Genomic DNA, 16,626 nt, shown 5'->3' with positions numbered 1-16,626 from the left:
CTAGCAGTTTGAAAACATGCAAATGTGAGTAGATCAATAGGTACCACTCCGGCGGGAAGGTAACAGCGCTCCATGCAGTCATGCCGGCCACATGACCTTGGAGGTGTCTACGGACAACGCTGGCTCTTCGGCTTAGAAATGGAGATGAGCACCACACCCCAGAGTCAGACATGACTGGACTTAATGTCAGGGGACTACCTTTACCTTTACCTTAACACCCAACCAGGCCTACAATTCAGTAGATAACAAATGATAGGAGTGAACTGATGTATAAATATCAAAGCAAGCCAATTTCTATAAAGGAAAAAAGCATGATGCTGCCCAACTTTTGGGTTTTCAGACAGTGTGGATAAAAAAAAAGTTGGGAAGGAGCTGTTCCCGTCTAAGTGTAGACACTCAGGACAAATCCAGATATGATGAATGTTATAGTAACTGCCTGATTGAATATGGTCATTCCCACCTTAATAATAATAATAATAATAATAATAATAATAATAAAACTTTATTTATACCCCGCTACCATCTCCCTAAGGGACTCGTAGTGACTCACATGAGGCCAAGCCCAACAACACATCAATAAAACAAGAGAGCAAGAAACAAAAACAATACAATTAATATAAAGCACATATAAACATTAACACCTATGGCCGGACCAAATGTAATAGTTTAAAAGCCGTTGCTGTGGCCAACCTTCCCTCTTTCTCTCCTTCTTTCTTTCTTTCTTTCTTTCCTTCCTTCCTTCCTTCCTTCCTTCCTTCCTTCCTTCCTTCCTTCACTCCTTCCTTCCTTCCTTCCTTCCTTCCTTCCTTCCTTCCTTCCTTCCTTCCTTCCTTCCTGTCTTTCCTTCTCTTCTTCCTTCCTTCTCTATCTCTTTCCTTCCTCCCCCCTTTTTCTTTCTCTTCTGCTGTCTCTCTTTTCTTCCTTCTCTCTTTCCTTCCCTCCCTCTTTCTCTACATCTTCCCCCTTCCTTCGCTCCCTCTTTCCTTCCTTCTTTCCCTTTTTTCTTTCTTTCTCTCCTTCCTTCCTTCTCTAAGTTTTCTTCCTTCACCCTTTTTCTTTCCCTCTTTCTTTCCTTTCTTCCTTCTCTACCTCTTTCCTTCCTTCCTTCCTTCTCTCTTTGCTTCCATGCTTCCTTCTCCCTTTCCTTCTTTCTTTCCCTCCTTCTTTCTTTCTTTTTTTTTCTCCCCTTCCCTCCCTCTTTCTTCCCTTTTTTCTGTATTGTCGTTTAGCTTTTTGTCATTTAGCTTTTGGGGGATTTTAAAGTTCCTTCTGCTGTGTTTTTCAGTGTTTTTATGAGCGAAAGACATACATTGGGTTTTTAGGTGTCTTGTTTCCAAATTTGGTGTCAATTCCCCCAGTGGTTTTTGAGTTCTGTTAATCCCACAAATGAACATTACATTTTTATTTATATAGATATCCTCTTCTTCTTCTTCTTCAGAGGTTCTAGGGATGGAACCTCTTCTCCTTATAACGTTTATATCCAATATTCTTGTTCTCTGTTGATAAACTCAAACATTATTGCAACTCTGGGTTATCTTGGATGATACACACTTCCTTAACCCTTCTCAACTGGCTTCGGAGCAGAATATGGAGTTGAGACTGCTATGGTCAGCTTAAGACAGGGGTCCTCAAACTTTTTAAAGAGAGGGCCAGGTCACAGTCCCTCAAACTGTCGGAGGGCCGGATTATAATTTGAAAAAAACATGAATGAATTCCTATGTACACCTCACATATCCCTCCACTCATTGGAGGGAAGGATATTAGAGGCAAAGATGAAGTAATTTGGCCACATTATGAGAAGACAGGAAAGCTTAGAGAAGACAATTATGCTGGGGAAAATGGCAGGAAAAGGAAGAGGGGCCGACCAAGGGCAAGATGGATGGATGGTATCCTTGAAGTGACTGGCTTGACCTTGAAGGAGCTGGGGGTGGTGACAGCCAACAGGGAGCTCTGGCGTGGGCTGGTCCGTGAGGTCACGAAGAATCGGAAGCGACTGAACGAATGAACAACAACAATCTTGGTAGTTTTATGTATCTAAATTGTCTGCTTGTGTATTTTATTATTTTTTCTTAGACTGTGAGAGAGTGGAGTTGTGTGCCACACAGATTATTATTATTATTATTATTATTATTATTATTACTTTATTTGTACCCCGGTAGCATCTCCCGAAGGACTCGATGCGGCTTACACAAGCCGAAGCCTCAAAACACAATACAATAAAACAATATCAAAGCAAATTAAAAACAGTTAAGCAAAGTAAACAACAAACAATAACAAAACATCAGGACACTTTAAAACTGGGCCAGCCAGAGTAGTGGGTACAGGATTAAAAGTGCTGAAGTGGCGGGAGGAGTGTAGGATTATAAGGTAAGTGCAATGTGCGGTGTGCAGTGATCTTAGTTCTACTAAAGTGCTTCTAGCACTTGGTATTGGGGTTCCTAATCTGAGAAGGCGCATCGGAACAGCCAGGTTTTCAAATTCTTTCTGAAGACTGCCAATGTAAGGGCCTGTCTGAGATCTTTTGGGAGGGTGTTCCAAAGTCGGGGGCCACCACAGAAAAGGCCCTGTCTCGCGTCCCCACCAAGCGCGCTTGCGACGCAGGCGGGATCACGAGCAGGGCCTCACCAGATGACCGAAGTGAACGTGTGGGTTCGTAGACAGAGATGCGGTCACGCAGGTAGGGTGGTCCCAAACCATTCAGGGCTTTGTAGGTAAGCACCTGCACCTTAAATTGGGCTCGTAAAATAAACGGCAGCCAGTGGAGCAACTTAAACAGGAGGGTTGACCACCATGCCCCGGTTAGCATCCTGGCTGCTGCCCGTTGGACCAGTTGGAATTTCTGAGCCGTTTTCAAGGGCAGCCCTACGTAGAGTGCATTGCAGTAATCCAAGCTTGCCCTATATTCCCTTAGCAGGTATGCTGGAAGAGACTGTCCCATGAATAAATCCTGGGAAAAGCCTCAGATGTCAATCTGGTGGCCTTTTATTCCTGGAACGAAGAGGGGGCATGGGGCACCGTCCTGTTCTTTTGCTTCAGGCAGCCAGGTTCCTTGCTGGTAGGAGAGATTCATTCTGAAAAATTAATACACCAACAGGGAATTTATTTTTTCACACATCCCTTTCAGAAAGAGAACAAACACCCCTTTTGTCTACAAGATAGGTTTCCGTAAAATAACTCAATATGATAGAGAACAGGAAGACAGAATCGCTGGCAATGTGTATTAGCATGTCAGTGGGGGTGTTCAGGCCGTGACCCTCAGCATGAGAACAGAGGTCTTTCAAGAGCATCTGCTGGAAAATTGTGTGTGCAATTTTCAGCTTGAATTTCTATACTTTCAGAAAAAAATAATTTCACATTAAATACTTTATTGCTGCTGTAGCCTGGGGGCATTTCTCTACAGTCCAGTTACTTCAGATTACGGTTAAAGCCAGGCTTTTAAAATTTTGGTAAGAATACTATCTTGATAAATAATTTTAGTTCTTTGGGCTTTAAGTTAAGAAAAATGAACCGAAACACAACATCTATATAATAGGCTTGGGCAATCCATGGTTCTAAATGGTTCTAAAGTACTTACAAAACTAAAGTTCTGGTGGTGAAAATTTCAGAACTCTAACAAAACTCTCAAAATTTCATAATAAATGGCAGTTCCTAATTGGTTCTGTAATTAAAATCACCAATAATGAAATAATAATTAAATTTTGAAAGTTTTGTTAGAGTTCTGAAATTTTCACCACCAGAACTTTAGTTTTGTAAGTACTTTAGAACCATTTAGAACCATGGGTTGCCCAAGCCTACTATATAAATAAAAATGTAATGTATTGTTGAAGGCTTTCATGGCCGGAATCATTGGGTTGTTGTAGGTTTTTCCGGGCTATATGGCCATCTTCTAGAGGCATTTTCTCCTGACGTTTCATCTGCATCTATGGCAAGCATCCTCAGAGGTAGTGAGGAGGTAATGAGCTGGGTGAATTAAATTGAAACTGAATCCTCACTACCTCTGAGGATGCTTGCCATAGATGCAGGCGAAACATCAGGAGAAAATGTCTCTAGAACATGGCCATATAGCCCGGAAAAACCTACAACAACCCACTAAAAATGTAATGTTCGTTTGTGGGATTAACATAACTCAAAAACTACTGGACGAATTGACACCAAATTTGGACAATGTACACCTAACAACCCAATGTATGTCCTTCACTCAAAAATTTTTGATTTTGTCATTTGGGAGTTGTAGTTGCTGGGATTTATAGTTCACCTACAATCAAAGAGCATTCTGAATTCCACCAACGATGGAAATGAACCAAATGTAGCACGCAGGACTCCCATAAACAACAGAAACACTAGAAGTTTTGGGTGGGCATTGACCTTGAGTTGGGAGTTGTAGTTCACCTACATCCTGAGAGCACTGTGGATTGAAATAATGATGGATCTGGACCAAACTTGGCACGAATATTCCATATGCCCAAATATGAACACAGACGGAATTTGGGGAAAATAGACCTTGACATTTGGCAGTTGTAGTTACTGGGATTTACAGTTCACCTACAACCAAAGAGCATTCTGAACCCCACCAACGACAGATTTGGGGCAAACTTCCCACACAGAACCCCCATGGCCAACAGAAAATACTTAAGGCCATCCAGTCCAACTCCCTTCACCGGGGCAAGAAAACAGTATTCACATCAGCAAATCACCATAAACAGCTTGCATTCTCTGATGAATCTCCTTTGGGGTGACACATTCTGCTGTCACGAATTCAATGACTGCACATTGCTTAAGTCACATTGATTGATCGTCTGTGCAGGGTTCCATACAACACACTTTAACAACACAACCATTCAATGCTAAGTCTTCCTGCCAAAATGGAACTGTAGAGGAAAGTCTACTGAACAAGCCAGTACCTGCTGCATACCAGTACTGCCATCTGTTGAGGAGTTACAAAGGTGGAGGCATTACTTTTCATTCAACCCTTGTATGTATGACTCCCTTCATGGAGATAGGACAGGTTATAAATAAAGTTTATTATTACACACCACCTCCATGGGTTCAGCTAAAGTTCTTTTTTTATCTGATTAAGATTCCTGGTTGCATGAAAGCCCCTATATGATTAAAGTTGTTAGCACATTGTTGGGTACAGCCTGTGCATGAACCTGAACCTGATTCTCCTGATGCCAATGAAGAAGTCAATTCTGAGGTCAATGTAGAAGATTTGTGTAGTGAAACTCCTGCAGGCTTGGAAAGCGAAAGTTCTCATGCGAATGGGACAATGGCTTCAAACTACAAGAGAGGAGATTCCATCTGAACATGAGGAAGAACTTCCTGACTGTGAGAGCTGTTCAGCAGTGGAACTCACTGCCCCGGAGTGTGGTGGAGGCTCCTTCTTTGGAAGCTTTTAAACAGAGGCTGGATGGCCATCTGTCAGGGGTGATTTGAATGCAATATTCCTGCTTCTTGGCAGGAGGTTGGACTGGATGGCCCATGAGGTCTCTTCCAACTCTTTGATTCTATGATTCTATGAATGTTTCAGAGCCAAGCGGTGAACTTTCACTCCCTTTTCCTTCCAATCTCAGTTCTCCAGAGAATCCGACACCTGGTCTCTCTAATGAGGATAGAAGAGGCCAGATTTGGCAGAGCAGGGGGGAATCTCAAAGTGTACGAAGGTCAGCTAGATTGAAAGAAATGCAAACAAAGCCTTCTGGCATGTCACGTAATAGATTTCTCGGCCTTAAGTACCTCACGCCTGGATGCCAATTCAGACCAGGCATCGTTCCAGATTCAAGAATCATCCTTGGCAGGTCTCCTGATTCCAGTGGCCTTATTCCTAAGAGGCTTCCTAGTTGCTTCAAGTACGGTTAGTGGATTGCTAACAGGTTCCAGGATTTTAGCAGTGTTGCTGTGGGTTTTTGATCTTGTTCATGGACATTTCTTGTTGCTGATTTTTACTGTGGCTTTTTACCTTGCATATTTCCTCTATTTTTGTACTCATCTTTCTTCAATTAAAAAGGATTGTTTTTCCTGAAGTCAAATGTTGTGGATTGTGTCTGAGGGTCCAGTTTCCTGCTCTGGGTTGCAACACACATTATCTCTGTGCGGACCTATGTTTTCAACCCACTCATGGCTTCAATTATTTCACAGTTTTCTATACCGAGCTTCTCAACCTCATTGAGGGACTCAGCCCGGTTTCCAACCATAAAAACATATACACTCATTAAAATATCATATATCACAATTACAAAAACAACTTTAAAAACACTATATATAAAACTACAGTGGTCAGTCGTCCTATTAAGATGGATCTACATCAACTTCCATCCAGGGTCCTATGGTTTTGTCTCATTCATCGAAGGCCTGACTCCACAGCCACGTCTTCACCCGTTTCCTAAATGTTAGGATGGATGGGGCGGTTCTGGCCTCCAGAGGGAGAGAGTTCCAAAGTCGCGGGGCCACCACCGAGAAGGCCCTGTCCCTCATCCCCACCAGGCGCACTTGCGAGGCCAGTGGGACCGAGAGCAGGGCCTCTCCAGACGATCTTAATAATCTTGATGGTTCGTAGGGGAGTGTCAGGATGTGCCTTCATGTTTGAGATTCCACGAAGCCTTCTTCCTGACACCAGAGGGGGCAGTCATGATGGATGGGTTTATGGCAGGACATCTGGGCATAGGTTTTGGCTTTGAAGCTGTGGGAAAAGGGATCTTAGACTAAACTGTGATAAGGAAGGGGGAGAAGGAGGAGGCAAAGCCAGGAGGGGATATCTGGGGCTTCTGGGCGGGAAACTTCAGTTCTCGCTTTGTTTTTGCTCTGTATGGACTGAAATAAACTCCAAATCCGAGTACCTACTTGTGAGTGCGAGTTTCCTTTCTAAGATCCAGCGGATCCTGACATAAAGCGAGAACTCACAACTTCTTGTTCCACCCGTGAGGACTCAAGCTATCCGGGACAGGAGCATGTACCAGGAAGAGGAAATCCCGATGGGAGCTGGAGAGAGCATCGGCCTTTCCCCCTCCCCGGGGCTGGAAGACGAGGAGTTCGGGGACGAGGGAGTTCCCCAAGCCGGAGACCTGGAAGAGGGAGGAGGGATCCCCGCGGCGGCGTCTGGGACCTGGGGAGCCCCCCTGACATCCACGCAGAGGCCTCCGCAAAAGGACATAACTGTGCGGCGCAAGTTGCCCATGTTGGGGCCGAGGGAGCCCCACACAGAACCCTCGCCCCTCGGCGGCGCCCAGGGGCCTCCCGCGCAGCACCTTGGGGAAAAGGTGGACGCGATGGAGAGGATGTTACAGACTTTCTCATTCCAACTGGAGGAAATGAGAAGAGAGGTGGCAGCATCTTGGAGAGCCACGCTGGAGGAGAGAGAGACGCGACGCTCCCTCTCGCAAGGTATGGGACGGGGATATCGGCCCTCGGGGAGAGTGGCGTTTGCCACGGAAGGGGAACCCTCGCACCCCCCGCCCGGGACCTCCACATTCACATCAGGATGGGGAGGGAGAAGCCATCTCCAAGGGGGTCCTGGAAGAGGAGAGCTACGTGTGAAGTTCAACGGGGACCCCAAGCAGCTCTCCTATTTCATCACAAACGTGAGGCATTATATGGAAGACTACGGGGATTCCTTCCCCTCAGAGGGGGCCATGATCCACGCAGTGGGGGCCAACTTGAAGGAAGCAGCGGCCGATTGGCTCATGCAAATGTACGACACCCGGGCGCCGGAGTTGAGGAGGTTGGACGACTTCCTGAGGGCGCTGCGGGAGAGATTCCAGGACCCTTTGGCAGAAGAGAAGGCAAAGGGTCAGCTCAAGAGGATAACTCAGGGCAATCAGACTGTTTCTGAATATGCCCTGGAATTCAAAGCCATCGCGGGCCGGATTAGAGACTGGTCGGATGCCACCAAGCTCGAATACTTCCGAGCGGGCTTGCGCCCCGATGTGTTGGAATGGTCTTTACACCGGAGTAACCCGCCCACGCTCGAAGAATGGATTGTGTTGGCCGGGAGGGTCGAGTGCGACCAGGAGCAGATGCCGCGCAGGGCGAGAGAGAGAGGCCGAACTCGACACCCCGCAGCGGGCCCGCAGGGGGGGCCGCGACGCCCCTCGCCCAGAGGAAGGTCGGCTAGCCGAGAGAGGAGAGGGAGGAGGGGCCCCTGCTTCGCGTGCGGCCAAGAAGGGCATAGAGCAGCAGAATGCCCGAGAGGACGCACTCCTCCCAACGCTCCCAGGCCGGACAAGACGCCCCCTCCCCCGAAGCCAGCACCAGGATCCAAACCGGTAAAAGGGAAAGCCTCCACGGCCGTGGAGACCGCCCTGGCCCCGTACCAGCTCCCCGCGGAGGAGGAGACGGAGCCGGAGGGCGCAGACCGAGACTTCTACTCGGCGGGAAACGGACAAGATCTCCCGTAAGGACCGCCGGCGGGGAGATCGTGAAGGCGACAGGCGGTGAGTTGAGAAAGTTAAATTATGACGTGCTTAAAATGACTGTGGCCCTGACCAACCCCAACACGGGACTAAAAGTAAAAACTGTGGCAATGCTGGACTGCGGGTGCACCAGGTGCCTAATCACCCCCTCCCTGGCCGCCAAACTGGGAGTCAGGCCCCTGGCATTAAGGACCCCCGTGGTTTTCTCCCAACTGGATGGGACAGCAGCACATGGGGGCCCCGTAAGGGAAAAAACAGACTACCTTCATCTAGAAATGGGAACTCACAAAGAGACCTTGCAGTTTGTAATATCTCCCATGGCCCATCAGCCAGTCATATTGGGGATCCCATGGCTGAGATGGCAGAACCCTCAAATTAACTGGGCGGAGGGGGTGCTCTCCTTTGCAGATGGGGAGTACAAGCCGGAGGGACTCAGCCGGCCACAGGATCCCCCTCCCCCCATGCAGCTACGGGGAGCACAGGCAGAGGCATCTCCGGAGGCCTCAGGAGCCGACATCCCAGAGGCTTATCGGGAGTGGGCAGACGTTTTCAGCGAGACAGAATGTGATCAGTTGCCCCCGCATAGGAAAACGGACTGTGCTTTAGAATTTGAGCCGAACGTTAAGCTGCCCAGCCCAAAGCTTTATGCTATGTCGGAGCCAGAGAGAAAAGCCTTAAGGGAATTCTTGGACAAAAACCTGGAAAGGGGGTTCATAGTACCTTCCACGTCACCGGTGGCAGCCCCAGTACTCTTTAGACCTAAGGCTGACGGGACGCTAAGGCTGTGTGTGGATTATAGGGGCCTGAATGCCATATGCACCACCAACCAGTACCCCCTCCCACTCATGTCAGAGATTTTGGGCCAATTGGGCAAAGCCAAGATCTTCACAAAATTGGACATTAGAGAGGCTTTTTACCGCCTGAGGGTGAGGGAGGAAGACTGCTGGAAAACGGCCTTCAACACCTGTTATGGGCAGTATCAATGGGCCGTAATGCCTTTTGGCCTAAAAGGAGCCCCAAAGGTGTTCCAACAATTCATAAACGACATCTTCCGAGAGATGTTATATGATGGCCTGCTGATCTATCTTGACGACCTGTTGATATATTCAGACTCCATAGACCAGCATATAAAAACCACACAAAAGGTGCTCCAAATCCTAAGAGAAAACCAGCTTTATGCTAAGCTTTCAAAGTGTGAGTTCCACAGCACCGAACTCACTTATTTGGGGTTCCGAATATCCACAAAGGGGCTAGCCATGGACCCAGCTAAGATACAGGATGTGCTAGCGTGGGAACCTCCTCGTACACGAAAACAGCTGCAGGGGTTTCTGGGGTTTGCAAACTTTTACCGCCAGTTCATCAAGGACTTTGCTGAGGTGGCGCTGCCCCTTACCGAGTTATTGAAAACAAAGGGGAAGGGAGAAACTAAAAAGGCAAGGACCCCAGGGGCAAGGCTGGAATGGACCCCTGAGTGCCAAAGGGCTTTTGAGGTCCTAAAAGCAAAATTCACAAACCAGCCCGTCTTAACGCATGTCCAGCCCTCCAAGCCTTTTGTAGTGCAATGTGATGCCTCAGAGGCAGCCTACGGGGCAGTGTTGTTACAAGCCGACGAGTCGGGCCGGCTTAAGCCATGCGCTTACCTATCAAAAAAATTCTCTGAGACTGAAAAACGTTGGCATGTCTGGGAAAAAGAGTCTTTCGCAGTGCGGGCGGCCCTGGCTCACTGGCGACATTTCCTTGAGGGCACCCAGACCCCTTTTGAGGTGTGGACGGACCACAAAAACTTACAGGCCCTGCAGACCCCGCAGAGACTTAACGCCAAGCATCTCAGATGGGTCCAGTTCTTCCAGCGATTCAATTTTCGCCTTAAGTTCGTCCCAGGAAGGACAAACCAAGTCGCTGACGCACTCTCGCGTATGCCTGAGGCAGACTATTCATCCCCCACCGAGTCAGGCACGCTCTTTGACAAACAACAGTTGGGCCTAATAGTGCAGACGCGGGCCAGTCTCCGGGACAAGCCCTCGCCTCCCAGCCAGCCAGCCGAGGTGCTACAGGGGTTAAAGGAGGCAGCTGAAAAGGATGAGTGGCTGCAAAACCACAAAGAGGAACTAACCCAGAGGGGGGAACTGTGGACTTATGGATCCAAATATTACGTACCGGCCTCCATGCGAAAGGACATTATGAAAAGGGGCCATGATTCGCTGCTGGCAGGTCATTTTGGGTTCACTAAGACTCTCAAACTCTTAGCCCGCCAATTCTGGTGGCCCCATATGCGCAGAGATTGCCATGGACTTTATAGTGGAGCTGCCTGATAGCCAGGGGTACAATACCATATGGACTGTGATTGATTTGTTTTCTAAACAAGCCCACTTTGTGGCCTTAAAACGACTCCCCTCAGCCCCTGAATTGGCTAAGTTGTTTCTCCACCATGTGTTCCGGTTACATGGTTGCCCCAGCAGGATTATAAGTGACAGAGGTACACAGTTCACCTCCAAATTCTGGAAGTCCTTTTTATCCATGCTGGGGACTGAGCGGGCACTCAGCACGGCCTTCCACCCTGAGACTGATGGTGCCACCGAGAGGGTCCAAAAGACATTGCAACAGTTCCTAAGGTGCTATTCCACCTATCAACAGGACAATTGGGCTACCCTCTTGGACTTCGCCGAGTATAGCTATAACAATAGCGAACATGCATCCACAGGTGCTTCGCCCTTCAAAGTCGTGGGGGGTAGAGATTTTCCTCCCTTCCCTGGCTTAGCGGCCCCCGGCCCAGGAGAGACCCCTAATAAATGGGGTGAGTCCATCGCAGCGGCTTGGCCAATGATCAAAGAGACTCTAGACAGGGCCAAAATGGATTACAAAAAGTTCGCTGACAAGAAGAGGTCACCTCAGCCCCAGTTTAAAGTAGGTGACCTGGTCTACCTGTCCACCAAATATCTGAGATCCACTCAGCCTTCACGTAAATTGTCAGCTTTGTTCATTGGACCCTTTCCCGTTCAGGCCGTGGTCAACCCTGTCGCGGTCCGACTGGAATTGCCCCACACGTGGAAGAGGGTCCACCCGGTGTTTCACGTGAGCTTACTCAAGGCCGCAACTGCCACCCCAAAGTGGTCAGAGACTGACTCTCAACCGGTCCCCATCATGGTGGGGGCTCACACTCACTTTGAGATCAAGGACATTCTAGATTCGAAAAAGACTCGAGGAAAACTTTATTATTTGGTCCAGTGGTCCTCTAAGGCTATCCATCCCGAATGGGTGTTACAGGAACACGTCAAGGCTCCTCGCCTTGTAAAGCGGTTCCACTCTGCTTTTCCTCTGAAGCCCAAGCCTTGAATTCTGTGTCTCATCCTGTCTTTCTTTCTTTTTCAGATGGGGGCCATCTTCCGAGGGGGGGAGATATGTCAGGATGTGCCTTCATGTTTGAGATTCCACGAAGCCTTCTTCCTGACACCAGAGGGGGCAGTCATGATGGATGGGTTTATGGCAGGACATCTGGGCATAGGTTTTGGCTTTGAAGCTGTGGGAAAAGGGATCTTAGACTAAACTGTGATAAGGAAGGGGGAGAAGGAGGAGGCAAAGCCAGGAGGGGATATCTGGGGCTTCTGGGCGGGAAACTTCAGTTCTCGCTTTGTTTTTGCTCTGTATGGACTGAAATAAACTCCAAATCCGAGTACCTACTTGTGAGTGCGAGTTTCCTTTCTAAGATCCAGCGGATCCTGACAGGGAGAATACGTGCTTGAAAGTCACGCTGTGCTTGAAAGTCAACACTGTGCTTGAAAGTCACACTCGAGCAGTGAAGGACATTTGTTTGTTAGGGCATGTGATTTTCCTCATCTCTGTATTTTACATTTAATGTGTGAAAAGTAAGTTTATCGCAGAGAATGTGCATTTTCTATAATGTCTAGTATGACCCTACGTTTCGTAGTGGTTGACAGCCAACCTTCATTCTATTGGATAGTTCCTTAAACCTATTTATGACCATGAGAATAAATTATAACCAAATAATTTCTGTTGGTCATGGAAGTCCTGTATGCCATGTTTGGTTCAATTCCATCATTAGTGGAATTCAGAATGCTCTTTGATTGTAGGTGAACTATAAATCCCAGCAACGACAACTCCCAAATGTCAAGATCTATTTCCCTTAAACTCCATCTGTGTTCATATTTGGGCATAGGAAATATTTGTGCCAAGTTTGGTCCAGATCTAACTTTGTTTGAGTCCACAGTGTTCTCTGGATGTGGGTACACTACAACTCCCAAACTCAAGGTCAGTGTCCACCAAACCTTTCCAGTTTTTTCTGTTGGTCATGGGAGCCCTGTGTGCTAAGTTTGGCCCAATTCCATCATTGGTGGAGTTCAGAATGCTCTTTGATTGTAGGTGAACTATAATTCCCAGCAACAACAACTCCCAAATGACAAAATCAATTTTTTAAGTGAAGGACATACAGTGGGTTGTTAGGTGTCTTGTGTCCAAATTTGGTGTCAATTCGTCCAGTGGTTTTTGAGTTCTGTGAATACCACAAACTAACATTACATTTTTATTTATATAGATGTGCATCCTCTGAATGCAGAATTTTATTTTTATTTTATTTTTTTAGTAAAGGGAGGCATTTTTTGCTCAAACAGAAATATAGAAGCAAGATCAATGGTAAGGCTACTAGCTCTAAAGAAATTATGTCTTGTCTGACCATCTCTCTCTTAAAGCATACTGTTCTCTCCGGGACTAACATTCCCTTTGAGCCGGCATTGATTTACTTGCAGGTTGTATTAGTTCTGCACACAAAGACACTCATTCTCTATGGCTAATGCAAAGCTACAGCTAACATTTTCCTGATGACCGGTTTTCTTGTACAATGAAGGATCTCTAATACATTCTGGAATCTGAGGCAAGCTCTTCTCTGATAATGATATGATGATGGTAACCTGGCCTTCAAAAACACAGTCAATCATCATTATTATCATCATAATCTCTAGCATGATTTTTGTTTTGTTTTGCATTCTGATTGGCAGCAAATCTTTAAGCAGTGATCTTTAAGTAAGCTCTAACAGAAACTGTACATGGTGAAGAGGTAAAGATGGAGCGTTCTACCTATGATTGGCCACTGAGGTCTCCACTCCATCCCTACACATACAACCAGCCCTCTGTATTCCAAATCTATGGATTCAACTTAATGACTTAAAATATTTTTTAAAAATCCAGGAAGCAAACCCTGATTTTGTCGGTGACACAGTGGGTTAAAGCACTGAGCTGCTGAGCTTGATCGAAAGGTCGCAGGTTCGATTCCGGGGAGCGGCGTGAGCTTCCGCTGTCAGCCCTAGCTTCTGCCAACCTAGCAGTTCGAAAACATGACCTTGGAGGTGTCTACGGACAACGCTGGCTCTTCGGCTTAGAAATGGAGATGAGCACCGCACCCCAGAGTCAGACATGACTGGACTTAATGTCAGGGGACTACCTTTACCTTTTTTTTTTTTTACTACATCACTGTATATTAGGAAAGTAATGCTACCCCTCTATTCCGCTTTGGTTAGACCACACTTGGAATATTGTGTCCAATTCTGGGCACCACAATTCAAGAGAGATATTGACAAGCTGGAATGTGTCCAGAGGAGGGCGACTAAAATGATCAAGGGTCTGGAGAACAAGCCCTATGAGGAGCGGCTTAAGGAGCTGGGCATGTTTAGCCTGAAGAAGAGAAGGCTGAGAGGAGATATGATAGCCATGTATAAGTATGTGAAAGGAAGCCACAGGGAGGAGGGAGCAAGCTTGTTTTCTGCTTCCCTGGAGACTAGGACGCGAAACAATGACTTCAAACTACAAGAAAGGAGATTCGATCTGAACATGAGAAAGAACTGCCTGACTCTGGGAGCCGTTCAGCAGTGGAACTCTCTGCCCTGGCGTGTGGTGGAGGCTCCTTCTTTGAAAGCTTTTAAACAGAGGCTGGATGACCATCTGTCAGGGGTGATTTGAATGCAATATTCCTGCTTCTTGGCAGGGGGTTGGACTGGATGGCCCATGAGGTCTCTTCCAACTCATTGATTCTTTGATTCTATGATTCTATGATTCTATAAGCTCTGACAGAAACTGTAAGTGGTGAAGAGGTAAAAATGGAGCATTCTACCTATGATTGGCCACTGAGGTCTCCACTCCATCCCTATACATACAACCAGCCCTCTGTATTCCAAATCTATGGATTCAACTTAATGACTTAAAATATTTTTTAAAAAATCCAGGAAGCAAACCCTGATTTTGTCTCTTTTTTTTTACCTATAAAGGATGCCATTTTACTACATCGGGAGCCCCCGGTGGCACAGTGGGTTAAAGCACTGAGCTGCTGAGCTTGTTGATCGAAAGGTCACAGGTTCGATTCCGGGGAGCGGCGTGAGCTTCCGCTGTCAGCCCTAGCTTCTGCCAACCTAGCAGTTCGAAAACATGACCTTGGTGGTGTCTACGGACAACGCTGGCTCTTCGGCTTAGAAATGGAGATGAGCACCGCACCCCAGAGTCAGACATGACTGGACTTAATGTCAGGGGACTACCTTTACCTTTTTTTTTTTTTTTTTACTACATCACTGTATATTAGGAAAGTAATGCTACCCCTCTATTCCGCTTTGGTTAGACCACACCTGGAATATTGTGTCCAATTCTGGGCACCACAATTCAAGAGAGATATTGACAAGCTGGAATGTGTCCAGAGGAGGGCGACTAAAATGATCAAGGGTCTGGAGAACAAACCCTATGAGGAGCGGCTTAAGGAGCTGGGCATGTTTAGCCTGAAGAAGAGACAGCTGAGAGGAGATATGGTAGCCATGTATAAATATGTGAGAGGAAGCCACAGGGAGGAGGGAGCAAGCTTGTTTTCTGCTTCCCTGGAGACTAGGACACAAAACAATGGCTTTAAACTTCAAAAAAGGAGATTCCATCTGAACATGAGGAAGAACTTCCTGATTGTGAGAGCCGTTCAGCAGTGGAACTCTCTGCCCCGGAGTGTGGTGGAGGCTCCTTCTTTGGAAGCTTTTAAACAGAGGCTGGATGACCATCTGTCAGGGGTGATTTGAATGCAATATTCCTGCATTCCTGGCAGGGGGTCGGACTGGATGGCCCATGAGGTCTCTTCCAACTCTTTGATTCTATGATTCCATTCCATCATTGGTGGAGTTCAGAATGCTCTTTGATTGTTGGTGAACTATAAATCCCAGCAACTACAATTCCCAAATGACAAGATCCATGGTTTGTTTGGGGGTTTTTTGAGTGATGGGTATTCCTTGGGGCAGTAAGTGTGTCATGTCCAAATTTGGTGGCAATTCGTCCAGTGGTTTTTGAGTTATGTTAATCCCACAAGCGAACATTACATTTTTATTTATATAGATTCCTTTACTTTTAAGAGTTGTTTGCTTTAGGTTTTTTCTGGCTTATGGCAACCTTAAAACAATAGACCAGTGCTTCTCAACCTTGGGTTCCCAGATGTTTTTGGCCTACAACTCCCAGAAATCCCAGCCAGTTTACCAGCTGTTAGGATTTCTGGGAATTGTAGGCCAAAAACATCTGAGGACCCCAGGTTGAGAACCACTGCAATAGACGATGCTCATGTCACCACTACTACTAACTGGCCCCAGAGCTCCATTCAAGCTCCTAGCTGTCAAGTGTGCCTCTGTTGATGTCAGAATGGGATATCCATGTGACCAACAAGAAATAGGGAGTAATCTCCCCTCCTTTTTGCTAGTCATGTGACTGTCCCATTTTGGCACCAGTAGAGCCTCTTGCAATGGTCAGAAGCTTGGATGGAGCTCTGTGGAAGTATAGAAACAGTGTATTGTCGAAGGCTTTCATGGCCGGAATCACTCAGTTCTTGTGGGTTTTTTTCGGGCTATATGGCCATGTTCTAGAGGCATTTCTCCTGACGTTTCGCCTGCATCTATGGCAGGCTTCCTCAGAGGTCTGCTGGAGCTGGGAAAAAAGGGGTTTATATATCTGTGGAATGACCAGGGTGAGACAAAGGGCTTTTGTAAGTTGGGCTAGGTGTGGATCTTTCAACTGCCCACCTTGATTAGCATACAATGGGCTGACTGTGCCTGGGGCAAACTCTTCTTGAAGGGTGATTAGATGTCCCTGCCTGTTTTTCTCTCTGCTGTTTTTGCTGTTGCAATTTTAGAGTTTTTTAATATTGGTAGCCAGATTTTGTTCATTTTCATGGTCTCTTCCTTTCTGTTGAAATTGTCCACAT

General features: G+C 46.8%; 1 protein-coding gene across 2 annotated transcripts in view; it reads left to right on the top strand.

Moving 5' to 3' along the window:
- FRMD4A (FERM domain containing 4A) overlaps positions 1-16,626 on the top strand; it is a 511,564-nt gene that overhangs the window by 36,689 nt on the left and 458,249 nt on the right. Inside the window, exon 1 of one of the 2 annotated variants that reach the window (XM_067468893.1) lies at positions 7,618-7,638. The exons of the other annotated variant lie outside the window; for it this stretch is intronic. The gene's annotated coding sequence lies outside the window, so the exon portion shown is untranslated. Of the gene's footprint in view, positions 1-7,617; positions 7,639-16,626 lie in introns of those variants that run through there. 2 annotated transcript variants of the gene reach the window in all.

Source organism: Anolis sagrei, chromosome 5 (assembly GCF_037176765.1).
Source record: "Anolis sagrei isolate rAnoSag1 chromosome 5, rAnoSag1.mat, whole genome shotgun sequence".
Classification (NCBI taxonomy): Eukaryota; Metazoa; Chordata; class Lepidosauria; order Squamata; family Dactyloidae; genus Anolis; species Anolis sagrei.
Note: the sequence above shows the minus strand (reverse complement) of the source record. Positions and strands in the feature narration are given on the sequence as shown.